The 27,875-nt window shown below is 32.7% G+C and overlaps 1 pseudogene; it reads right to left on the bottom strand.

Moving 5' to 3' along the window:
• Window positions 1-101: 101 nt before the first annotated feature.
• LOC133176125 (uncharacterized) lies at window positions 102-25,847 on the bottom strand (annotated as a pseudogene).
• Between the last annotated feature and the right edge of the window lie 2,028 nt (window positions 25,848-27,875).

Below are 27,875 nucleotides of genomic sequence, written 5' to 3'. Positions count from 1 at the left end.
TCAAGGCCATCATTGAGTACTTGCTCAGAAGAAAAATTACTACCAATGAGGAATCAATATATCAACATAAATCAATGGGCTGAACAATTTTCATCAATCATTTAGGGCAACAAAGCGTAAAACACTCTGTCATGTAAAAGATATCGTTTGGGAACAAAATCGAGTATTTCATGTCCGAAACTGCACCTTAAAGCATGTTCATTCAGAACATTTGCCCACTTTTCATAATCTCCAGAAGGAGTCACACTAATAGCCTTAATACACTTAAGATTTTTCATCAGAACTAGAAAAGTTTCTGGCCTGGTCTCTACAAAGTTACGAATTTGTAGATACTTCAGTGTCCCCCCAATTTCCTTAGATAATGACAACAGACCATCCTCACTCAAGTTTGGTAAACTACTAATGAAGAGTTTCTCCATACATTTGCACTTTGATAAATTTTTAACAATGTTTTCATTGCAAATGTTTTCATTTTTGGAACCCATGACATCCAAATATTTCAAATTTTTGAAACTACCCAAAACATCACAATCTTGCAGAAGTGTTGCATCAATGGTAAGATTAACACAATTTTCAAAAAGTTTCAAAAATTCAACAGTGAATATCTCTTTCATTCCCTCATTGAAAAAAATCAGGTAAGTTATTGAATTCCATACAAGGCCACCCTTAAAAAGACAATTCATTGATCTGCAAACTCAATTCATATAAGAGATTTGAAGACATTTAATCTTTCATGCTTTTAGAACTGAGAGGAAACCACTAAATATTTCCATTTTTTCTTTATGCATTTTCTCAATTTTTTTTTCATGTTTTCTTCATTTTTTTTTATTCTGATTTTCAACATAATCTTCCAAAAAATGGATTACTTGAGAATTAGATCTGGAAGAAGAATTTTTTCTTTTCTTTTTGGGCTGGGGATCAGTGATACCTGGCTCACCAGAGCCTGAGCTTGTGCAGGGCTCATCTTGAGTGAAACTTCCACTATCTGAGCTCGAGGATAAAGATGCAACCACAAACTTGGGATTGATGTCATGTCTGTCACTAAAGATATCCTGGAATTCCTCTTCGTAAGGAAAATCTTTTCTTTCATTCCCTAACTTAGCCTAATCAGTATGATGGCGCTTGAAGGCACTGAGTTGTGTTTTCCATCTTCCTTCAACTTGGGCTACGGAAAAATCAGTTTAAAAAAATTTGTTCAATTCTTCTGTAATTTCTGACCACAGAGCTTTTTTCTTGTGTGTGGGCGATAAAAACTTTGTTTTCCTTTCCTTGTAGCCTGAAATTATGAAAACTGTGTGTTCATATGTAAAAATGCCATTGGGAACTACTGCAGATGGTGATTGCTTCGGTGAATTCTCAGGGGTCTGTGGAACAGTAGGAATGTCTACAAAAATAACAAGAGAAAAATCAGTTAAAAGCAAAAATGATACCTAAGGCCAACTTCAAAAATTTGTTTGGTTGCCGGGTGCCCTCTCCCAACCAACTGGCTCAAAATGGCCAGACTCAAAACTTTTTTCAACCTCCGGGAATTATTATTTTTTCTCCTTTTATTCCTTAAATTTCCCATTCGGCAACATGTAAGCTGAAATTTTCTGAGAAAAAAAAAAAGATTTTCCCACCTACCTACCAAACTAATTTTTTTTTACCCTATGATGGGAGAGGGCAAGCAAACATTATTTTAAATATGGCCTAATACATACATTTATCATAAAAATATTATGGCTTAAAATATAATACTGATCTTGAAAGCAAACTAGTTGAATAAACATGTAATAAGATGTCCAAATAATATTTGGAAAGCAAAGTCAGGAGCCCAGTTAACAGGTAATGGAATTCACATGGTGTTAGGATAGTATGTCATTTTAAAAAGGGGAATTAATGACTGAAAAAATACCTGGCAATTCTTCATTTTCAGCTTCACTTTCAGTATCTTTCTCCATGGCTGCTTGTATGATTAGCTGTTTAGTCAACTGTTTTAAAGCAGGATCTGTTTTAAAAATATATATTCTATATAACAAATGAATGCAAACTCAATATATAAATAAATAAATTGGTAGGAACAAATCAATGTATGATAATTGTTCATTAACGTTATATATAATATAGGAATCATAATAAACATGCACGTGTAATTTTTTAAAAATGTGTTCACTTTAATTGTAAAAAAAAAAAGAATATTAAAAAATAAAACCTGATGAAGTAAAGTGCCCACACAACTGTGGCGATACTTGTACAGAAACAAGTTTTCCGTTGCCCAAAGTAACGTTAATATTGGTGAATCTATAATAAAAAAAAAAACCCATCAAATCAACTGATCATGTTTTTAACATAGCAATTAAAAAAGAAATATCTTTTTAAACGATACATGCATTCGCTGTGCTTTTAACTCATGCCATAAGTTGAAACCCTGTAACTGCTACCCTACTTTATGAATTAATTATCGTTTTGACATTACGAAGAATACGTATTTTATACATATTGTTGATAATATTATTCAATTAACATCTGATAATAATATAAATTTTAAAAAATCTTTCAATAATTTTACTAACCCGCCATCTTGTTTTCCAGTCTCTTCTGCCCGCTGGGTGGAAGAGGCAGAAGATCTACCGAAAGTAATTTTTGACAAAACGAACACGTTTTCTTAAAGCGGAAGACTCTTCTTCGGTATCTAGAAGAGGAAATCGAACCGACACAATGGTAAGACAAACAGCCCCAAAACATGGCTGATATACCAGAGTGGGGGAAAGACTTCTGTACATACTGAGACATGCTGGCTGAAATCGCTCACCGCGTTTTCTCCAGACGTAGACTTTCCTGTCCCTGCCTATATCATCACTGAGAATAACTTGTAACCAGTTTTGTTCAACTGTTTGGGCCAATTTAAACCGGAATCAGGAAATTCGGGTTTGGCAATTATTTTTGGAATAAGTAATTTTCTTGGTAACACACCATCCCAGGTAACACTGCTCCTTTAACCTTCGTCGAACTGTCCTGTTGGAAACTTCCTGAGGTATGGATTCATTAAAAATCCTTTCAGCACCTTTTGCATAGTATTTTTTCTTATTGCAAAAAGTTCTGAAAATTATCGGCTATTTTATCCATTTTTAGTCATAGAAACACTCTTCTGCTTTTGATCTGTAGACAGGTCTTTCCCTCTCGGAGTAATTTTGTATGACATACTTTCTATTCTAAGAATACACTAATGGAACTCCATCGTACGTGACGTCAGATATGAATGTTCGTTATCTTCACCTTTAATTTATTTTAATCAGCACACTACTTGATATGTGAGTTATCAAGGGATATACCAAACCAGAAGTCTCTGACGAGACTGTAGCTCTACTGGTTTGTACTTAAACGTAGCACTTGGACTTGAAACTTTGCAACAGCAATACATAAAATAATGATCCTTGGTGTAGTCTGTTTTGTTCTATTGAGATTTTTGTATTATTAAGATTTATTGCAATCAGACTAAATCCTTTTAAAAGAATTTTACAGAAATTTCAATTTCAGCAACCATGACAACATCATTCAACAAAATCAAAAAAACAATATAGACAATTTTGGATCTTAGTCTAGTTACGAAATTTCTATTTTTAGTAACCATGGCAACACCGTTCATAGAAATAAAAAACCGATACACAGAAATATGTATCTTGGTGTAGTCTACTTGTGTGCTAAGTTAAACTGAAATCAGACCAAAACTGTAGGAGGAGTTGTGTTTTGAAAGTACTTCCCAGAAATTTCTATTTTTAGTAACCATGGCAACACCGTTCATCGAACCAGTATATAGAGTTATGTATTATAGTCTAGTCTACTTGTGTGCCAAGTTATATTGAAATCAGACTAAAACTGTAGGAGGAGTAGCGTTTTGAAAAAAATTTTACAGACGGACAGACAGACGGAGAAACGACGGACACCTTACTATCGCATAAGGCTCTTCTGGTCTCTTACCAGTAGAGCTAAAAAAGCAGCTCATTATTTACAAGCCCAGCCAAAAAAAGGTCCGGAAAACAGTGAATTTTTAAAAATTTTCAAAGACTTCAACGGCCATTGCCTTTGAAAGGTAAGTCAATCAGTACGAAACTTAACCTTGATCTGTAAGTCATCAATATCAAGAGACAAACGAAAAATCAGAATATTATCAACAAGCACAGTAAAAAAAAAATCCGAAAAACTAACTATGACGGAATGACAATGTAGGAATGACGGATGGAGAGGTGTTTCTTGCGTCGGAACAAGATGGACCTCTAATCTGAAAAAAGGTCAAATACATTTTGAAGAAAATCTATAAAAAAGAACCTGGGACCATTATATACCTACTTTCCATTTTAAAGACAAGTCACATTACAATTTGTTTAGTAATCAAATCGTAATGTGATTTGTATTTAAAATGGAAAGTGCCAACAATGTAGGATTTGTGACTAGTTACATGTACCTCAAATAAAATACCGGACATTACGGTAATTTTTAGCCGATTCTTGTCTTTAGAATCTAATCAGAATTAATGTTTTATGGCACTGAGTCAATTGACTACGACAGATTTGAAAGAGATACATATTCACATTGGTTGGTTTATAACTAACCACTACGCCACGTATAACCACTAGCCTTACTGTTAAATAGCGACCTTTGTTGAGGGTGTGTGAAGAGGAACAATATCACAAAATGTTGACATTGTGAAGATGATTTTGCCCACGACATAGTGATAGTTTCCATATTTTCAAATAATATGAATGCAGACATACGTTAAAACATTGGTTATACCATTGAAAATTGTTGAAGTTAAAGAAATTACTCCCCCCCCCCCTTTCAACAACAACAAAAAACAAATCGAAGAGTAAAACTCATTGATTTGTAAACACCTATAAATACTCTTGGATACAGGTTATTAATGAGAAACTAATTTTACATTGAATACGGCATATTTGTATAAGGAAGCAATATTTTTAGAATGACATACATTTTTTTCGGTTTGGATAATGCACTGTCAAAAGGATGGATTTGTTTCTTTCTCCTTATCTTGATGGTAATTATTTTCGTCTTAGCTTTCTTTATCATATTACATTGACTCTATATAAACCTTCTAAGATGGGATTAAATGTTATTCTTTTGTGAGATCAGATAAAGTCACCTTCATTGTTTAACATCAATTCAGAATTTAAAATAACATGATGGAGCGACACGGAGTATCAGATTACCAGGTACACATATTCATAGTATTTATGTACAGCTGTCAATGTGAATTCCTTTTAATAAAATAACTCCCTCCTATATGGAATTTCTCTTTCCCTAACATTTTTATTTACCGGTACAGTCACGAACCCAAATCACAGTTATTGTAATATCATAGCATTTAAAGAAACCACCTTAACTCTCTTTTATAATAATTAAACAACAAAAAACTTAGTTATGTTGCGATTTGCCACTAATGTGACTTTAATAATTGAAAATAATTGTTTTTAAACATGTAATAATTGGTTATGAAATCCATAAAATTATTAATTTGCTACTATTATCTGTCTCAAAAAATTACAACATGAATCCGAATTATGAATATGATTGATAATTAAGTTAATATTCATTACATATTATGTGGCGTAAATGATTACATAATATACAAAAACATTCTTCTTGTGGTCTGAAACCGAATAACTACCGAAACAATTTCAAGAAAAAAGAAAAGAAAATACAGATAAAATTGAACTACTTCGAAAAAGGCAAAAATGGAGAGATGGAGACAATTTAAAATAATTTAAAGCTATCCAATACACATGTACTTTTCACGGCGTCCTGAAAGAAGCTGAAAAGCGGCGCTATCTGAACGACAGAGACCAGATTTTTCCGCGCACGATTTCCATTGGGCATTTACAGAATGTTTTCATTTTCAAGAATCACTACCATTTGCCTCTCCTTATTTGGCAACGCCAAGAATTTCCAAGGATAATGCAGGTGCGATTACCTTTTCTATACTCAGTGCATTCCAATGTATATAATTGTTTTAAGCAAACTGAAAATTCATTTATATATTGTAGTTACAGTCACTGACACATTAATGATTTCATCTGCTTGATTTAAACATATTTTATTGAGTAATTCAATAAGGATTGGGCAACAGGCAAAGCCTATGCACACCCTCTCCTTGTATAATAAGGTCAAGACACAGACATTGAATAATAATACTTGAACATGGTAATAAACTTGCTAATAATAGAAAATAAAGATTTACAATCAAGTATTATTCATCAATATGATAAAAAAAAATGATAACCCCCTAATTGTATACATATTATTTACATACTGTTCCAGCTTTAATATAAATATTGTAAAAAAAAAAATACATTCATCTGCTTCTCTTACTAGATACATCTATACTCAAGGTTTCGCAGTACATGAAGTCTTTATGTAACATGGTACCTTTAATTTTATCAAGAATATGAAGGGTTAAATAGAGTAAAGATTCAAAAATACTCTTCATATCACGTCTGAAGACGGGGCGTATTATGGTATGGGTTCATGTCCGTTTGTCTGTCTTCCAGCTTTTTCTTGTCCAGCTCATAACATAAATACTATAAGACCTAGAATAATCAAACTTTGCCAGCTTATACATCTTGAGAAGAAGGTGTGTCGCACATTAACAGTAGGCCGCTGTGATCTTTAATTAAGATTGTATGGCCAAATATGGAAAAATCCTGTCTGGCTCATTATTAACTGGAAAACTATTAGACCTAGTATCATCAAACTTAACCAACTAATGCATCTTAAATAGATTGTGTGTCGTATTTTACGTAAGGATTACTTGGACCTTTAATTAAGGTGGGATATATATATATATATATATATATATATATATATATATATATATATATATATATATATATATATATATATATATATAGAAAGCACAAGGAAATTCAATTTTATAAGGATACACACTTCCGCCCCAACTCGGGGTTGAACTCTCGACCTACGGAATCTGTCTCCTACCAGTACAGGAACAGCACGCTAGACCGCTCCGTCATCTAGGCAAGTTAAAAAAACTTACTTTTAATGCCGATGGAATTCTCGCGGCGCTGTCATACACTTCACGTTCATTGAGAATGGAAGTGAGATAGTTATTTTATAGACATTAGTTTTAATAGAGGATTGTTACCGATACATATTGTAATGAATTAATTTCATTTATAAAGCAAACTTTACAACAACTCTTTAACTAACATAACTGCCCTAAGTGAAAAAATATTATATAGAAAGCACAAGGAAATTCAAGTTGTTTAAATTTTATAAGGATACCCACTTCCGCCGTAATCCGGGGTTGAACTCTCGACCTACGGAATCTGTCTCCTAGGAGTACAGGAACAGCGCGCTAGACCGCTCGGCCATCTAGGTTAAAAAAAACTTTCTTTCGATACCGATGGAATTTTCGCGGCGCAGTCCTACACTACACTAGCGCACTGTTCTGCTAGGAGACAGATTCCTTAGGTTGAGAGTTCAACATCGGGTTGGGGCGGAAGTGGGTATCCTAATAAAAGTGAATTTCCTTGTGCTTTATATATAATATTTCTTCACTTAGGGCAGTTATGATAGTTTAAGAGTTGTAAAATGTACTTTATATATATATATATATATATATATATATATATATATGTGTGTGTGTGTGTGTGTGTGTGTGTGTGTGTGTGTGTTTTAGGTTACACAGTCCCAAGGTTAGAGTACTGTATTAAAATGTTAAAGAAAAAACACATTTTTTATGAGATATTATATAGCAATCTATAACAAATATAATGTTTCTTTTGTGTTAATTAATAAGAGAAATTCAACTTTTTCCTATGGTGCAATTACATGTACCAAGCAATTACCTTATGGTGTTTAAGGACTTCTGTAGGCAGGAAAAATTCGGGCCGTTACTCCCTAGTTATCCGCGCCTTCAGGCGAGTTATCGTCTTCCTTGTCGGTAAAATGGCAAAGAATTCAAAAAAGATTGCAGGTATTCATATAACAGCAGTTATTTCAACGATTTTGATGTCCTACCTCAATATTCTAAGTCATATACACTATGCATAATTCATCATTGTACAACTTTGATTCTAATTCTAGAAACAATCTTTTCAATCATTTGTTTATGCTTGATTTTGGTCACTATTGATATTAACCTATTACTATGTGGTGATGAAAAGCTGCCTTACGGATAAATAACCATATTTTTGGTGCTGTTCATAAATTTTTTGACAAAACTTGTACATTTTCTTAGTTGGTATGTTATTCTGCACTTGTATCATTTGTATTTTTCTTTAATTTGCATGACATATTGTATTTTATAAGGAGAGAAACTAGTAAGTTATTTAAGAACTTGTTTCCAATCCTTTTGATCTAATCAATAAAATATGTTCAAAACAACTTTGATGGTAACTTACATCACTGAAAATAAACGCGATAAAAGCGCCTCCTTTAGATGTATATTATAAAGTTTACTATCATTAAATACAGAATATTAGGAAAATATAATAAAAAAATAAAGATCTTTTATTCATTGTAATGTAATAAATTTATTGTTCATTAATTAAATATTTTTATTTTATTAACTAATTTTATTAGTGTTGGGGCATGAGGCCTTTACTGGGTTTTTTTGTGCATGTAAAAATAGCCGTGATGAAAAGTTATCTCACCTGCATCCGTGATGATTTCAATCATTCATCGTGGATAGACAAAAAGATGTCCCACCTGATGTTTTTGGCGGTCCGTGTTTTCTCTGCTTTTGATTTGTATTGTTTTTTTTTAGCTTGAATGCTGTTCATTATCTGTATATTTCATTGCATAATATTGGTATTGACAGATCCGGCGCCATGGGAAATGACAATTGATTTGATCTTGATGTAACGCAGTGTACATGTATCACAGTCCAGCTGGAAACACTGATGGTGGAAGGAAGAGAGATAAATAGAGGATATTCAATGTAAAATCCTATCTCACGAGTGAAATAAATTCAATAATATAACTATTAAGCATTGCATTTTCTGTTTATTACATTTTCTTTTGATTTCCCTTTTCCTCTGTCTTTTCTTTACATTGTCGTAGGCTGTGACGTCATAGTTGAGCGGCTGAGACGTCTTAGCGTAAGATTGAAAAATTGGAACATTGATTTTAGCAACATATTTGGGAAGAAATTGGCAGTTTTAGTCTCCATCAAGATGGTTTAGTTACTATCTCTTTCTTATGAGGCCAAAAATTATTTTTACTTACTTTGATATCTTTCACACTGTGACAGAATATCGCTTTGGTATCCTTTCACAGTGTGACAGGATATCACTTTTACTCAATCAATAAATCACATTATTTCATTGTTGAAGATGTAACAAAATTGCAGAATTATATTCTTCTTGAGTTATTTTGTTATATTAAATCACATTTACTGTTTATTTTATCAAAAGAATACAATTTAGTCATAATTCACCCAACTAGTCTTCACGGGGAAAATATATTTGTAATAATATTTGCCAAATCTAGGTAGAAATGAAAATTACTGGTCAGAGGTCTATTATGTCGAAAGCTTTATTATCATTTCGTACTCGAATGATTTAAACACTCAGTTATATTCTTATCACTTTCTAATCGTATAATACAAGTTTATATATCTACACAATATGTACATGTATATAACCTGTAACGAATTTTCTTACCTCCCCTGATTCTCTACAACATGTGGTAATCTAAGTGAGAAGATCAAACCTTCCGTCCCTTACAAAAAAATACTATGGTTAACTATAGTGACACTTTGATTTACTATAGTGATCACTATGACTCTATATTGATAACTTTGAAAACTTTAATTTACTATGGTGATAACTATGAAAGCTTTGATTAACCATAGTGATAACTTTAATTTACTATGACTCTATAGTTATCACTATGTAAACGTTGATGTCATATTGATAACTTTGAAACTTTGATTTACTATAGTTTACTTAAGTATTTTTTGTTAGAGTTACTCATGAATTATAATTACGATTAGAACATTCTATCTAAGTTTCTAAATGTCATTACCATTAACACTTAGGAATATGTGTACGTGGATTTGTAGGAAAATGCATCAGTAGAAAGGGATAGTTAACCTTTATTTCAAATTCAAGTTTCGATTTCTTGAGCATTAAAATTTCCTTTTGAAGTGCCATGATTTCTTTGTTTGATTTTAGATGATCAATTTCAAAATGAAGCCCCTTGTTATCTAGCTGCAAATTTTCCTCTTCCGAGTTTTTTAACTTTCTTCTGCTGCAAGCACCAACTTTATATGAAAAACGAAACGGTTATCAAATTAGTACTTTTTCATGATTTCCCGAAAATTATTGACTTAATTTATTTTTAATTAATTGCTTGAGTCAAAAAAGTAAGATCGCTTTTTCATACGTTTTACCTTTCTTCGAGATGTTATACATGTAATTTGTAGCTGTGGCAGTTGCAGATAGGATTTGCTGATACATTTATTTGGTTCTTGTGCATCTGCAATTTGTTGATTTGTCTTTGATACTAATAAATGTTTATGAATTAATGATAATTTTATACAGAATAGTGATTTTTAAAAATCAAATTCAAATATGAATGAAAATACTTACCAAAATTACAGTGGTTTTCTTGAATTTTACTGGCACTACAAGTAGGACCATCGCAAACTGTGCTGTCAAATCCCGATATTATTTCTATTTTATAGTTGGAAAGAATACCCTCATATATTTGCTCAAGAGAATAATGTGTGAGCAGTTCGGAGAAGGGATAATCTCCTCTAGTATCGAAGAAGGAGATTCAAATAAAATGTGTTTTGAACATATTTTATTGATTATATGTCAAGACTGGACACAAATTTATCTCATGAATGACATTGCGTTGTAGCATTTTCAAAAAAAAGGTTAAATAGTGAATTATTCAATTAAGTAAACCTTTTAGTGAATATGTGTTCAATGCGTGCGTAATCTTGTCCATTATCTTCATTTCCTATCAAGTTTAATGAAGTTTTACTTCTTAACACTAACATTAAAACAATTGGTTGCTCTGATGATATTTACGAAACAAAATGTACTTCTGAAATTATTTTTTTCTGATATCTCGATCATGTTTCATAGTTTTCTTTATCTTTATGAAAATCAAAATCGCCATACTAGGTCTAATTAGATTGTGCCCGAGAAAATGAAATCAAGATCGTATCATGTATCAATGTCTAATTATATACATGTAATATTAACCCTAATCTATCGCAACTTGTTGTGGTTATCCGATTGGTCATTTTGCATTCAATTACAGTGTTATTAACGTCTTCATATCATTTTCTCAATCATACTAAATGTATTACCATATCCGGGTCTAGGAGCACATGTATTTTGGTGATAATTGGTCCTGAGGCCTCTTTTACACTGTTTTTGATGGCATTTACCCAATCTTCATCGAGTTCCCTTCACCTAGCAATGTATTAAACAATGGATTTGTGAATCATTTCAATTAAAAATGCCTCCTAAACATACAGATATAGTATTTACCAAGAATCAAAAGAACTGCGAACGATAGTATTGTTCTGCCGCCTACCTCCAAGTCAAATTTCAAAAGTTAACATATTTGAATGATTTTTCATATTTATAGAGATATTTATGTGAATTTTCATAAAACATAAATGGTTTGGAATAACAAAGAGAGATAACTCTATAATTTTGGTAAAACTTGTGTTTTTCACTATAGAAATCAATGGAAAACGGAAAATATTTTTAAAACATCTCCCCCCCCCCCCCCGTGAAACAAAAATTCCTTTTTATGGGTTTTATGAATTGTTATTTGACAAATTCATACCAAAACTTTTGTTGTTTCACGGGGGGGGGGGGGGGGGACATATGTTTACAGACAAAAAACTGCAAAAATAGTCATTTTATCATCAATTTCAAATGAAATTTCAAATTAAATAAGGTCTTTTATCAATCTTTTATGTCGAATTTTACACAGGTTAAACATACGGAAAGTTTTAAGGGTCATTTATCCATTTCCATGCGTTTTTGTAAATCCAGCAATTTTTAAAACCTGATTTCAATGGATAAAATGTTCAACCCCCCTTTTTAAAGGAGTCGTAAACAGGAGCAATTAAGCTTTTGATACTGGTTTTAAAATTATTAATCAATTATTAATGAACTCTTCTTTGAATTCAATCAAGATTTAATGGCCAAACTGCCAGTTATATTAAATTAAATGGGTGTAAAATGTAGGCGGGGATCGAGAGTTAGCGTGTGTGGTTCCTTACCTATATTCTTTTGGCGCCATATTTAACCTTTCTATGCTCACTTTGAAATCCCTAAAAAGAAAGCAATAAACATTAACATGAGAGATTGATTACATAAGCTTGCCTGTGCTGAAACGCAAGTGAGCATTTATAATAAAAGTTTGTCGTTGTCCATCTGTCAGACTAACCACCGAAGTTTGTTCAAGTCATGGACTCTCTGATCAGGTTAGTGTTACAGCAGGGGATCGGAGTTTTACAGTCATGTAAATAAATTGTGTATTTATTGGAAATTGGACCCAGGGGTGAGGATTGGGATCAAATTGTGAATAAATTGCACAACTTCCATGTTAACAGGATTTTATATTGATAAATTAATAGGGAGGTAATTTGAGTCATAGTCATAATTAAGAACCGCAATATTGTTCTATTTCAATTAAATCATAACCCAGTAGCCTGTGTTGGCTGTTATGTGGAGATCAAAGTATCCAAAGAGAAAAAAGAAAGAAATAATTAAAAGTCGTCTTCTAAAAAAAGGACACGACCAGGGCAATTCAGGTGAGTATTGTGGCCTATGGACCTCTTGTTTAAAAGTCTGCTATATTTTATGCTTTACCTGGGTTTTTTTTCTCTTTAATTAAATCTACGTCATAGATCAGTGAAGTATCTGAAGCATATCTATGCTGCTGGAAGTGGGCATGGGCAGTTGATTCTTGTTGTGTTGTTTTCCACTTGATTTTTTTCTCTGTGTTATTGAAAGTGGTTCAAGTGCTTTAAAAAACCCGTTTGAGGATGCTCTTTTTAGACTTTTAAAGATTTCATCAGTGGAATGAAAATTTGAGCGTAAAACGCGTCTTCCTTTTTTGCAGCCTCGAAAGTGAATCTAAAATTTAGAGGGGGAAATCCTAAACTGTATGTTTTGTAAAGTGCGAGACAGAATTAGACCTCAGCAGATGTAAAATAATGATAACATAAAAAGATGAGAATAATCCCTTTAGTGTTGACCAAAAATAATTCAAACCTGAATTTTAAATTGCTTTTTAAAATCAAAGTACTGAAAGTTTGAATTTCATCAGAATTGATTGAATTTAAATTGGCTGTTGTATTGGAATTTAAGCAATATCTTGACAGTGCAGCTGCACTAGGGCGAGCACAGTTGTTTGATACATAATCAAATATGTGAGTCATGAAAATTTCCCGTTGGGATATGAAAATCAACATTGTCTTATCCTTTTTATTTTAAGCATTTTACATTTTCTTCTTCTGTCAAAAGATCAATCAATTTCACATACATGAAATTGCAAGAAAATATTTCTCCGTTTCTTAAAAAAAAATATATATACAAATTAAATGGCAGATATTTACTCCAAGCAGCAATATATTTCTCAAACCTAATAAACAAAAGAAAAAAAAAACATGTCAAAATATTTTCTTTCTCCATCTCCTTATAGGAGTCTATAAGAGGTAGCTTTGCGTATAAATCGCAATTTATTGGAGGAGGGATGGTCGACGAGTTTTCCGACCAAACTTAGACTATAAATGTAGCTATACATTTGCTGGAAAATGTATATTTCTAAATAATTTTGAACACTTGAAAATGTCGCTGAAATTCCTCTCATTTATGTGGAACACCAACGGCTAAAATGTTCTGGTGATAATTTTTGATAATTAATTCATTCCGTGTTTACGAGTGTTTCAAATTGAAGATTGGCTGTTAGTGACTGTGCTTTAATTTTAGAAACTGCACTCGGAAAATAAAGATGTTATTTGTTTATTGCGTCGATAAATATTTCCTTATTGATAACATAATTATTTATTAAAGTTATTAATAAAACATCTCAAAAATATCGAATACTAGTATTCTCACAAAATTGTTTTTAGTATATCTCTTTTTTTTCATATTCATAAGCGACTTATAAATGTACGATTTTATAGAAAGGATTCTACAAGAAATACATTAATGGAGTGTGTAAGATATTTACATTAAATATTAATGATAAATAAAACTTAGACTATATATTACATTTTGTTTTGAATATGCTACAGTTGTATATTATACATTTTTAACACTTCACTTTCATCGCGCTGTGCAGCATATCGGTATCATGTTTGTAACAACGTCATGTGACAAAACTCCATGTCAATGAAATGAGCACCCGTAGAGTTAACTTCCTTTGGTCAGAGATAATTGGTAAATGTACATTTTGAGTATAAAGATATTAATTTGTCTTCTTCGTTTGATGATAAAACATCTGTGCTATCCTTTTATCTCTGATTTTCATATACATAATTTATAATGTATATTTGTCTTTTCTATTGATCTCACAATATGTATATCTGATTTGTAAATATTACTTTTTAAAAAATATTTTATACTTTTCTTCTTCGGATTAAAAATATGTTATTAACCCCCCAAACGTATTTTGGACTATTGTTGAAATACTTTAAAATGCTTCAGTATTTTTTTTTTACAGACGTTTGATGCTTTACACCATTCTTTACTTGTTTATGTATGACATTAACTACCACGCTAAATGTGTTTAGAGGAAAAAGATATCCAAAGCACTGTTGTGTTAGTTGAAAAGGAATACTGAAAATAATTGCCCTTAATTTTTCTGCTATTTCCATGATAAAAATTCAACAGCCCAAGAAAGAAAATACAGCATATTAATCTCAAGTATTAATAAATCTTCATGAAGGTATACAACATTGTTTTATTCCGGTTTTCATGTAGTCCTCATTAAGTTGCTTAGCAATCCAATCGGTAACACGCGCAAATCTTTACATAAACTATTTCTTGCTAGTTTCCTAATATAAGTATTACACTGTTTGCTTAACATTTCATCGGCGCTATTCATGCCCATTGCTAAGAACGTTTATTTAAGGTTTTTGCAATTTAACCATATCTTGCGCATTGCACACAAAATTTAAAAGCACATTATTCCGAAAAATTAGTTTTCCTATTTGTATATATAGTGAATAGATTCGTTAAAAACACAGCCACCATGTGCCCTACATGTACGTACAGCCGCAAACTTCCTTTCCTTGCGAATTATTTACATCATATTTTTTACCACATTACAAGTATAGAGTACAACACAAGTATAGACAGTCCATGAATGCATTCCAGTCTGTTACTAATTGATACCGAGATGCGAAAATCAACTTCATTGATAGCTCTCTGCATGGTGCAAGGGTGATAATAGGAAGACTTGTTTTTAGTTACATTGCCTGAAATAAGGGTCTAGAAGAAGAAATAATAGTTTATATGGATATAAGTTATATGGAACGTACATATGTAAGTACATTGTAAATCATTTTTATGCGAAATTTTCTACTAAATAACTCAATTCCAGTTTGAGTTTTAAATACTTATTCTTAAAATCCCATCTGAGTTTTAAAGATATGTACAGTGTTACCTCGGTATATTGCCAACTTTTGTTCAAGACAGATTTTGGCATTAAAGCGAGGGTGGCAATATAATGAATTCTGCCATAAATTACAATTCAGTTGGTTATCAAAACAAAATAAATATATTACGTAATTTATTTCAGTTACAAACTATTTATGTCACATGTGTATAGGGAAAGCTCTCATTTCTTTTTGGGGAAAAAGTCATTATTAATGGGGGGGTTTTCTTTGTTTACAATGTTTTGACTGAAAAGAAATAAAATACCAGAATATTGAACACATCAATTTCCTTTCGTCATGCTCTAACAATTTAATAACCCGGATGACAAAGATGTCAGTGGCCGTTGTGGCTCTTTGGTATAAAAAAAATGTTTTGAGAATTATCATTAATTTCATCTGAATCGAAAGTACACATGTAGATTATTTCACCGTCTCAAGAATTTCTGAATTAGTTAAAAAGTTCGGTTGGTAAAGCATCATGACTGAAGAATGGTAAGTCGCATGTCAGAATACGTCAACCCGTTATATTAAACGTGTATTCTCATGTTTGCTAGTACCTGTGTACTTCTCTTCCGATTCTGTTTTTATATTTATCAATCAAACCAATATATGTCCGATAATTTAAGAAAATTTCAGGGCTAACGGAATCTCTAATATTTTCACGTGCGGAACTATATAGTAGTCTAAAAATAGATAATGGGGTTTCCTTTTTAATCGATAGAATGGCTTCTTAAGGACATACGCAACGTACCTTACCTACTGATAATTTTTCAAGATATTCTTAATTTAAGATTATATTGCCATCAGATGTTCGTAGACAAAAAATCAGCATGTATTACCAGGGGTTTTGAAAAGATATCAATTGATGAAAATTCTTGTATAATTCAAAGAAAAATAAACAAAAATTACTAAACATATATTCTAGATGTTTTATTTATCCAAACTGGTTTTAGAAGATGTGTACAACAGCATATATAAACATTAAAATGTAGCACACAGTTCCTTCAAGTATTGGAACTCTTCAACTCCAGGGAAAAAGACAATAAAGTTCAACCAATGTTGCGTAAGTCCTTAATCTAAGGGGATACGGATTAATTTTTGCATTTATTATGGTTTTGTGCATTATCCATGATAAGCAATAATCGGCGATTTACAATCAAATTTATCGAATGTTGATCAATCTTTTTTTTTTTCGTAATCTAAATTTTTACGCTTTCTCTCGCCTGACGTTTCCATTATTGTGATGAAATAATCTTCTGTCTTATAAACACACGCCAAAGACATTGCTAATTTTGAGTTTTATACAACGATTATCTTTAATTTAGCTAAATTCCTTGTCCAGCCAGTCACGCTTCACCGCAACCACTGTCAAAGCACGGGTGTGGTGTCCAAATTATCGACACGCGCTAGATAATTGGCATTGTTACCGAGGGTTTTCCTTACATAATTTGACCTTTTGTTTCCCAAAACCAGTGGTGGATGGCAATAAGCGGGGGTGGCAATATAACGGGTGTATTAACACAGGGGGAAATCCGTTCTTCGAGAATTCCTGGCAATAAGCGAGGGTGGCAATATAACATAGGGCAATATACCGAGGTACCACTGTACTTATTCAATCACTACATCACATGTACATGACATATATAATAAGCCGTTTTCAATTAAGTATTTGCGCCATAGATGCAGCAATTGTTAGTTACATGGTACACAAGTGATGAGTGCTGACACGATTTTAAATGAACTACAATGTATAGAGATAAGCATGACAAGAACTGCCCTTATCTACTAACAGTGGATTTTCGTACAATGTACATGCATATCTTTCCCTTACTAATTGACTCCTATTATTAGAACTGCACGTGACTCAGTATTACACTAAAATAGCCGAAAGAGAGTCGGGAATTTCGAGTTGCATATTTTTAGAAAACCCAGTGGAGTTATTTAACTTGCTTAGTGGCGCTGGATCGCGAACGGAAGTAGATTTACGATGACAGTAAGCGCTTTGCGCTGCGCTTAGCGCTTAAAAAGGTATATTTTTTTACTGCAGAAATTGTCCGAGAAGTTCCGAGTAACATTTGCATAAAATGTTTATATATTTAATTGAAAAAATATGCTTTATTATTATAAAGATCGCGGAACATCAACTGATAAATATGGAATTATTAAATTTTCCAACAATGAAATGGGGGTCTACCATTCAGTGCGGACGTCTGAGTAAACATTAGGATGAATACTTTCTTGTTTACGCGGGTATGTTAAGGAAGCATACAAATCGTTTGTCGGGAAATTTAGACTTTTTTAAAGAAAATTAAGTTTGATAATTTATCAAAGTCGCCAATAAAACGTAAACTATTATTATCTATTGCATTAAGACAACAGAGTGTCTGGGGCCGAGAAGTGCACCACCACAACGTCATCACGTGACTGCTATTAATAGCAAAATATTCCTTAATAAAAAATTTAACAGAAAACAATACCCCGGGGTTTGATTATTTCTTTGAGTAAATAATATAGTTCAAAAACATCTCTTATGCCTAAAAAGTGCTGCTAGAGTCCCAATGTCCGGTTGAGAAAATAATTATTCCACATATTCGTACGAAACCTTACCCAATGTTTTGCATTTTATACAAATAACCCGAGAAATTTCTTCAAACCAAGTTTACCTCACGATTCTAGCAGCACTTTCCAAGTATTATTGAACGCAAGCTTTTGATATGTACAAATATAATGTTTTGAAGTATCCAGCTTAGTGTTGTTCTGTGGCATTATTGTTGTCACGAATGACAGAGAAAAGGCCGACCGGGATACGTAAATAGCTGACTGTCTTCAATAGAAGATGTAATCGATGAAAATGAATTAGCATACCTGTTTAACAAACTTTAACTTCACATGAATCACACACATTCACGGTATTTGCTTCTAAATCCCCTTTTACGTATCTTTTTACATGCCGTCTTAGCCAAATTCTCATTACACCACATGATCAATTCTCAAGTCATTTGTTGAACAGATATGACGTCATCGGTCGGAGTTTTTAATTCAAGTGACAGATACAGCATAACAAAATAAAAACATTTTATTTTTGTGAATATTTGCAAGTTTATTTTCATTTTCAGGAGCTAAATTAGATCTCTAAATAACAATATTTAGAAAACTTGTGTTCTAAAATTGACGTCATCTCGCCTACTATGACGTCATATTGTATCACTGATTTAGTCAAGTCAGATTATTTTAGTGCTTCCTTAACACACCTGCGTACTTTGAGCTTTTTTTTTCTTTTGAATAAGTCATTAAATAACGAAAGCCGAATGGGCTCATTTTTGACAAGATAAATACGATCTTCCATGATTTGTAGCTGGATATGATTTTTTATCCAACGAATTTGGACCGTCACGGTAGCTCAGTCTGTAGAGCGCTTTCTCCGTGGAGGGAAGGTCGTATGTTCGAATCACGGCTGCGACTGACCCAAGGCGATAAAAATAGGTATCAACCGTTCCCTCGCCAAGCGCTCGGTACTTTGTGAAGTGAAAGTTGTGGGTCCTTTGGATGAGACCTTAAAAACCAAAGCCCCGTGTCACGGTAGGCGTTGGCACGATAAAGAACCCTCACTGCTGAAAGGCCCTGAGTGCCGAGTAAGGTCTAAATTTGGAGCCCTTCACGAGTATATGGAGACGTCTCTATATGAGTGCAAAATTCTCGAGCGGGACGTAAAACAATATACAATCAATCAATCCAACGAGTTGGTGGACTGTTCGTCCCCAAGGGTCTCTGCAGCCCAGTAGCTAAGTACCTCGGTACAAGCTTGAAAATACGGATATTTATTGAATTGTTGTGGTAAAATTTAGAAATTTATTTTAAAATTAAGGATTATCTCCCCCATGCATAGCTCCGATCCTTTGACGTATTCGGCCCCTCTTTTTCAGCTCCTCAATGTTATTTTTTTTAAGATATTTCTGATTTCCAACGTTTCGGCATGAGCATCATTCAAGAGACATAATTTGTCGAAATGCGCATCTAGTGCATCAAAATTGGTTCCGTATTTGATTTGCATCCAACGAGTTATGTTTATCCCCGAGACTTGGCGAAGCCGAGGGAAATAGTCCTGGTCGAGGGGAACTGGAATCTTGCTTACGCCTTCAATGATCACTTTTAATTGTTTAATTATACCGATACAAAAATAAAATTTAAAGGATAATAAGAAATTTCTTAGACCCCCCCCCCCCACTTCCCATATAGTTAATATGAATCCACGAATAATTAACCTCGATCACTGGCTTATAAGTTAAAAATAAGTTGTAAAAATAAATAAATGATCCCAGTACCAATGAAGGCATGAAAATGCATAACGTGACTAGCGTGCCAGGAACCCCTACCCTTTCAGGATCAAAAGCATGGTCGTTCCCTAGAAAACATTTACCTCAGAAAATCTCTATGTTTCGCGTCTCAATGGATTTAAAACAATAGATTGAATACTATGAATTTTATGAATGTCAAACTATTCGAAAATTTAAATTTTATCCTTTAAGGTCAAACATCAATATTCTATGTATGAGAATATCTTATATGAATTATAATTATATAATTGTATAAGAAAAATATATAACGATAAGTGTCTGTAGTTATATGTGCGAAATTATACTGTGTAAGCAAAAGACAAGCAATTCATATATACTGTGGCATAGATGCTTGTTTCACATTTTGTTTATAAATATACAATTATGTTAAAAAAATTGGCTTCAGTTCTTTTTACAATACATTTCAATTAATGAATACAATATTTCAATCTCTGAAAACAGTCTTGCAAACAAGTGCCTTTGTACGGAGTTCATGCCACAGTAATTTATAAAGACAACAAAAAAGATTTTTTAACGCATCATGCTGAATACCTAAATAATCATAATTGCATAAAAAAGAGGAGTGTCAGATAATACTTGCATATACATAAGACACGTAGTTCTGTACATAATAAATACATCTCGTCTCCCTCCCTCTCTCCCTCTCTCTCTCTCTCTGGAGCTTCATTGGGTAACAGTCATTCCTTGGTCGTTTTGAAGGTCCCTCTTGTTCTGTACTTAATTCGAACTTTAAGAGATTCTGCATTCTGATGGTCGTAAGATTCTGATTTCTTTTTCTTTAAGGAAGAGATTGCAAGGGTCCATGAAAAAAATCCGCTCTATGAATTTTTCTCATTTTTACATATAATTTGCCTTACGTTAATGGTATCATAATATGAAAATGTCAACCATGGTCATCAGGGTTATAAAGAAGATATGGTTGCCATGGTAACCACCGTTTTTCAATATTTTGATATTTATGAAGTGAAACTTTAAGTATGCCATACAGGTATCAAAATTGAAACAAATTAAATAATTTTCACCAGATATTAAATAATATGCTTTATATTCATTGAAAATAAAAATTGTATCGGAAACTATTGATAGATATAGTAATGCCACAGTTGCTTTGGGGAGTAGTCATTGTAAATTTGCAGTAATATTTTCACCCCAAGAGCAGTTTTCAACGTCTTGACAAAAAATTGCTCAATGAATTTTCCTAAAATTGATATATTTTGTAACAAATATTATAAGTGACTTATGGTTAAAATATGAAGTGGGGTCATCACATTCTTTTTTAAGCTACATGCATTTCAAAAGCCCCCCCCCCCTTCCTAAAATATAAAAAAAAAACTTCATAAATTTTAATCTGATGGTTTGTTGCTGAACCTTTAATATGCATAATCTGTTAATTAAAAGACTATTTAAAAAAAAATACGTACAGATTAATAAAATATTTTATTTCTGAAAATCTTGTGGTGGTTGCTCATTTTATACGTAGAGCAGAATGATATAAGTATCATGTACACAAAAAACAACAATATGCACATTTTTGGGTTAATTTTTACATCTCCAAAATATTCATTCCGTTATTATTTCAATATAAATATATACATTCTAAACCAGTACACAGTGGTCCAAGGGCCAAATTGTTCATGCTCTGAACACTCATCGAGGTCTCTGCACTGTGACTTGGAATCGGAAAGGGAAGGGGGGGGGGAGGGGGGGGTTAGTCACTTGAACACATTGATTGAGTAGTAGATTATTTCAGAGAACTTGTATCTGCAATCTATACCGTATATAAAATAAATCCTAGCTATTATCTTATTTGACAAATTTTATTAATTTGCCATGTAATATTTACATTTGCAAATATTTTTCCTACACATTCATTGCAAGTTAGAAAACAGTTCATTTTCTCATGAACAAGGTAAGCCTACATATCTCCATTGTGACGTCGTAATGCCACACTTGACGTCAAAACTATAGGCCTAGTGCAAACTGTTTTGTTTCCAAAATAATGGTTGAATGACATTTATAAATTTGCGCTTCATGATCACGCATTTCATGAAATATGCTGAGGTGAAGAGTCTTTGTTCATGTCCTCGTGAATTTTCAAAAATTAAATTAATTTTTCAAATATATTCCCGTGAGAATGATGAGTTGAAATTTTTTTTTAAATGAATAACATTATGCTCAAAATAATTTTCTTTCTCTGGTAGCCTATACCTGGTACCTCCGTAGTACCTCGATTGTCAGAGTTATCCTCTCTTAATTTCGTCTGTCATTCTTACATGCGTATTTTTTGCTAGATTTGTGAAAACTTGCAAAAAGAAACCTTTCTTTTCTTTTCAGAAGAAGTGTGTTGAGTTTCAATTTTTTACCAAATACGACGCATAAAACAATTTACTACAACAAATGTTTACGCAATATGTGCCGATGATTCAATGTTTACAATGTACATGGTCGATGTAAGCGTTGAAAATGCTAGAGAAGATCTTACAGAGGAAAACGATTTCCTCCGCAATAGTTTTTTTAAAATACGTTCATGTCCAGCATGCAACCTGAAACTGGTCTATACACGTATAAATGAAAATCGCATTCGTTTATGCTTCCATATAGGTCTATATTCATTATAATCACTGAGAAAATCACGCCGTCCGAAGCTTCTAGGAAATGATTATCTATTCATAGATGTTAATCCTATAGTAAAAAAACCGATCTCAAATAAAATTCTAGTATTTTAATTAAAACTAGAGGACGTAAAGATCCAGGTATGAATTAAATTTATTTATGAAATAGATTACAGCGTTCGGAACTACGACAAAGGCTAGACGTGTCAAAACGAAAAAACACATGGATAAAAAAATCTGCGTCGACGCTCACCAACACTCTGCTACATCACATCTTTAGGGCCTATCTTATTCTTTCTCCATTTTAAAAATATTGCCACGAAGACCTTTTGTCATGGGCGTAATCATAATCAGGCTCCTTACTCCGGAAATGGTTACCGTAAATCTTCTTTTTTTAAACATCAAATGAGTCGATCACGTGACGCCATGCAATCGCTTCCTTAAGTGGTCGTAGTTTCTCACGTTCCTTCAAACATCAATTTGGCACTAGTTTTTCTACGTATACCGAGTATATAAATTGAAAAAAATTACATATTTAAATGAATCAGTACTAAAACAAGATGATTTTTCATTACTCATTACGTTTGAACATACCATAATATACTAAAAGATTAGTGATTGAGTGTGTAATTAATTAGAGTGCGAATGAAATTAGATGGAAATAGCGAAGCAAATACATATTTACAGAAAAAGAATGAAAACATCCTGGGATTTTTATTATCTTTTATGCTGTCTGGAACAGCTATGTAGCAACCTCTAATGATAAAACGCCGCTTAATGATACAAATATCATTAAGCGTTGCAATTGCAACGCTTAATGCCATAAATTATTGCATTAATAGTTGACATTCTCAACCGCTAATGCTAAATCGCCGCTTAATGATAGAATTATATCATTAAGCGTCACAAATGCAGAGCAATATTGACGCTTAATGAAACAAGCAAATATCGACAAAATTGACGACTAATGATACACACTAGTGTATCATTAAGCGTTGCAGTTGCAACCTTAAATGATATAAAATTTAGAAATGGTTTGCAATATCTGAGAGAAACACACATCCACCTTTCCTGAACAATGAGATATCACTTGCTGAAACATTTATATATGCCCTTGTGCTATATAAATGGTAATTATTGGAGTTTTACTATGTTTTCTAGCTAGTCAAGGGAACTTCTTTAAGCTCCGGATGTTTAAAAGACAGACAGTCAGAAAGCTGAGAGAAAAAGATACAGACAAATAGATCAATAAAATGATATTCAAATCCTTTTAAAAGAACCAATTTTTTTTACTGAAAAAAAACAGAAACAAGCGAATTCCTTTTAAATTGATACAACGATTTGAATAGTCAACCTAAAATATGTATAATATATTTGAATATTTTTTATCGAAACTTTGTATTTTAGATTTGATACAGCTTAACACATGTCACTGTTAACGTTTCAGATATACATATCGAGAAATAAATTTATAATTTTTATTATTGTATTTCTAATCTGCTCCATTTCTCCAAATTTCGAAAAAGAGAGACATCAATATTCACAACTTATGTTTAAGGATACATAACACAAAAAATACAATGTAATACATTGAATAATATATATTGTTTTGAGAAAAAGGTTCATTTATCCTTTATTCGTGATCAGAGTTACTTGAATACATTACTGTTGCATGATTATTTTATTATCATTTTTGAATTTATATCAAAATATAAATATGGGTTTTTCATGTTATCAAATCTCAAAAAGCCTGGGCCGAGGAGCTTCTTGTTGAAATATATATGATCATGTACCAATCGTATTTTTATCCCTTTTGATGTTTAAAAATAATACATGTGCCTTAGTACTGGTCGGATATAGAGTTTTGGACTAAAATTTACCCCCCATAGACGATATATAGTCGAGTACAAATGGTACTTATAGAAATACTTGTGACTGATTTTTAACAAATATTTGCGAAGTATAGCTTTTAGCCCATGAAACGATTATATTGTCAGACCTCGGTGGTTTATTTTGGAATTTGTTGAACTTGTTGTTGAATACTTATGACGTCATTGTGAATCACGTCGATCATTTATTATTTAACAATGAACTTGTGGTCATGTGGGAAACCTGTTTGTATACAGGGTTAAAACGTAACGATGAGATAATGCGGTGCAAGAGGAAATATTTGCGAAACAATGTAAATATTGAAGAATACAGTGTATAAATCCCACTTTTTCTGTGACTGAAAATAATGGACCCGAAGCGAAATTAATAATCCTAATCCTATAAAATAAATGTATTCTGTGTCCATTTCATACTTCGTATGTGTGGTACGCATTGTAATCTTTTATTGTGTGTCATACCAATCCATCCTTATGCTAACTGTTACATATTACTTTTAAATGTTTCATCATTATCATCAGTGGTAGATCTAAGAATGGAATAACAAATAGTAAAGATGATTATAAAGATTTCAGTTTGCTTTACTTTAAGTCTTGGTTACAACTATTAAGAGATTTACATGATTTATAGCCAGTGTTTGCAGGCTGGGTGAAAATATTTCTTTTAGTCATAAATCAATGACATCAACAGAGTTAAAATGGTCGGTTTTTAAACCAGATATCTTTTTATTATCAGTCGCCCGAAGACATATCCATGCGTGATGCCAATCCGAGGAAGCAATTATTCTTTTGATCTCTAAAACCAGTCCACTAGACGAACCCGCAAGTCTCATGAGTCTTCTAACACTTATGATTGATGGTATATTTGTTAAAGACTTGGTGAAATATATACTCTTGGGCCTGGTTTAGCATCAATGTTTGAACGAAACAATTCATTAACGTTTCTGATACGAAACCTAGAATTGGGATCCATTTCCAAAACGAATTGGAATATTTTACTCCAAATTTCCCGAGGTAGGCACATTGACTTATCTCTTTCAGGACTATTGCAATAAAGAGGCGTGTTTTTTTTTTGCAACTTCTTGACAGGACTGCTACAGTTGTTAAGCGTGTCCTCGTTTAGCTTGTCATCAGGATTAGTACAGGTGGGAGGTGTTTTGTCGCCAAGATTGTCGACTAGACCGCCGCTGTTTAGAGATAAGTCTTCTGCTAACACGTCGACAGGAATGTTACAGTTGGGATGCTTGTCTTCTTGCAACTCATCCACAGGACTGCTACAGTTGGTAGGTTTGTCTTCGTCTAAATTGTCGAATTGAATACTACAGGTTGGAGACATATCCTCGTCGAAGTCGTCGATAGATATGCTACAGTTAAAACCGTGTCTTCTTCCAACACGTCCACAGGAATTCTACAGTGTAATGGTGTGTCTTCTTGCAACTCATAAACAGGACTGTTTACATGTATTGTAATGTTTAAGCGATTTTTGAAACGCTTTTTGGTATCAGTGATAACATCCTTTAAAGGGAATATTGACGACTACCCTCACTCATTTCGAAAATTAAGCAGAATTAAGCAGAATTTATTATATTCTAATGAATCAATTTCGACTTCTTTATGAAAATTTTCCCAAACTTTTTCGTAGACCTCTGGCTTTTCCCTTGATTCTATAACACTCGAAACTCAAGAGTTAAACGCTAGGTGTCGTTTTTGCATCACTTCCGTAATTTCTACTTTGACATTTCCAAATCTTGTAGCATTTTTCACGATGAATACTCGAATTATTATGGAAGGCCTGGGCAATTAAATAGCACGATTAAAGACAAAAATATCTACCGAAACAAGATATAATGACACCTTTTTGTGACATGTATTAGGTAAATGATATTTCGGTCCTGATATCCAAGAGGGGTCCAGTGTAAACAAATGGAAGTGACTTACCTTTTCTATTTTATAATACCTCGGGAAATTTGGAGTAAAATATTCCAATTCGTTTTGGAAATGGATCCCAATTCTAGGTTTCGTATCAGGAACGTTAATGAATTGTTTCGTTCAATCATTGATGCTAAACCAGGCCCAAGAGTATATATTTCACCAAGTCTTTAACAAATATACCATCAATCATAAGTGTTAGAAGACTCATGAGACTTGCGGGTTCGTCTAGTGGACTGGTTTTAGAGATCAAAAGAATAATTGCTTCCTCGGATTGGCATCACGCATGGATATGTCTTCGGGCGACTGATAATAAAAAGATATCTGGTTTAAAAACCGACCATTTTAACTCTGTTGATGTCATTGATTTATGACTAAAAGAAATATTTTCACCCAGCCTGCAAACACTGGCTATAAATCATGTAAATCTCTTAATAGTTGTAACCAAGACTTAAAGTAAAGCAAACTGAAATCTTTATAATCATCTTTACTATTTGTTATTCCATTCTTAGATCTACCACTGATGATAATGATGAAACATTTAAAAGTAACATGTAACAGTTAGCATAAGGATGGATTGGTATGACACACAATAAAAGATTACAATGCGTACCACACACACGAAGTATGAAATGGACAAAGAATACATTTATTTTATAGGATTAGGATTATTAATTTCTCTTCGGGTCCATTATTTTCAGTCACAGAAAAGTGGAATTTATACACTGTATTCTTCAATATTTACATAGTTTCGCAAATATTTCCTCTTGCACCACATTATCTCATTGTTACGTTTTAACCCTTTATACAAACAGGTTTCCCACATGACCACAAGTTCATTGTTAAATTATAAATGATAGACGTGATTCACAATGACGTCATAAGTAGTTGAAAAACAAGTTCAACAAATTCCAAAATAAACCACCGAGGTCTGACAATTTAATCGTTTCATGGGCTAAAAACTATACTTTGCAAATATTTGTTAAAAATCAGTCACAAGTATTCCTATAAGTTCCGTTTTTACTCGGCTATAAATCCGTCTATGGGGGGGGGGGGGGGGTAAATTTTAGTCCAAAACTATATCCGACCAGTAATAAGGCACATGTATTATTTTTAAACATCAAAAGGGATAAAAATACGATTGGTACATGATCATATTTCAACAAGAAGCTCCTCGGCCCAGGCTTTATGAGATTTGATAACATGAAAAACCCATATTTATATTTTGATATAAATTCAAAAATGATAATAAAATAATCATGCAACAGTAATGTATTCAAGTAACTCTGATCACGAATAAAGGATAAATGAAACTTTTTTCTCAAAACAATATATATTATTCAATGTATTACATTGTATTTTTTGCGTTATGTATCCTTAAACATAAGTTGTGAATATTGATGTCTCTCTTTTTCGAAATTTGGAGAAATGGAGC

This window comes from Saccostrea echinata, unplaced genomic scaffold (genome assembly GCF_033153115.1).
Source record: "Saccostrea echinata isolate AGI-Se365-2 ecotype Australia unplaced genomic scaffold, CSIRO_AGI_Sech_v1 ptg000066l, whole genome shotgun sequence".
Taxonomy (NCBI): domain Eukaryota; kingdom Metazoa; phylum Mollusca; class Bivalvia; order Ostreida; family Ostreidae; genus Saccostrea; species Saccostrea echinata.
This window is presented reverse-complemented; position numbering and strand designations above follow the sequence as displayed.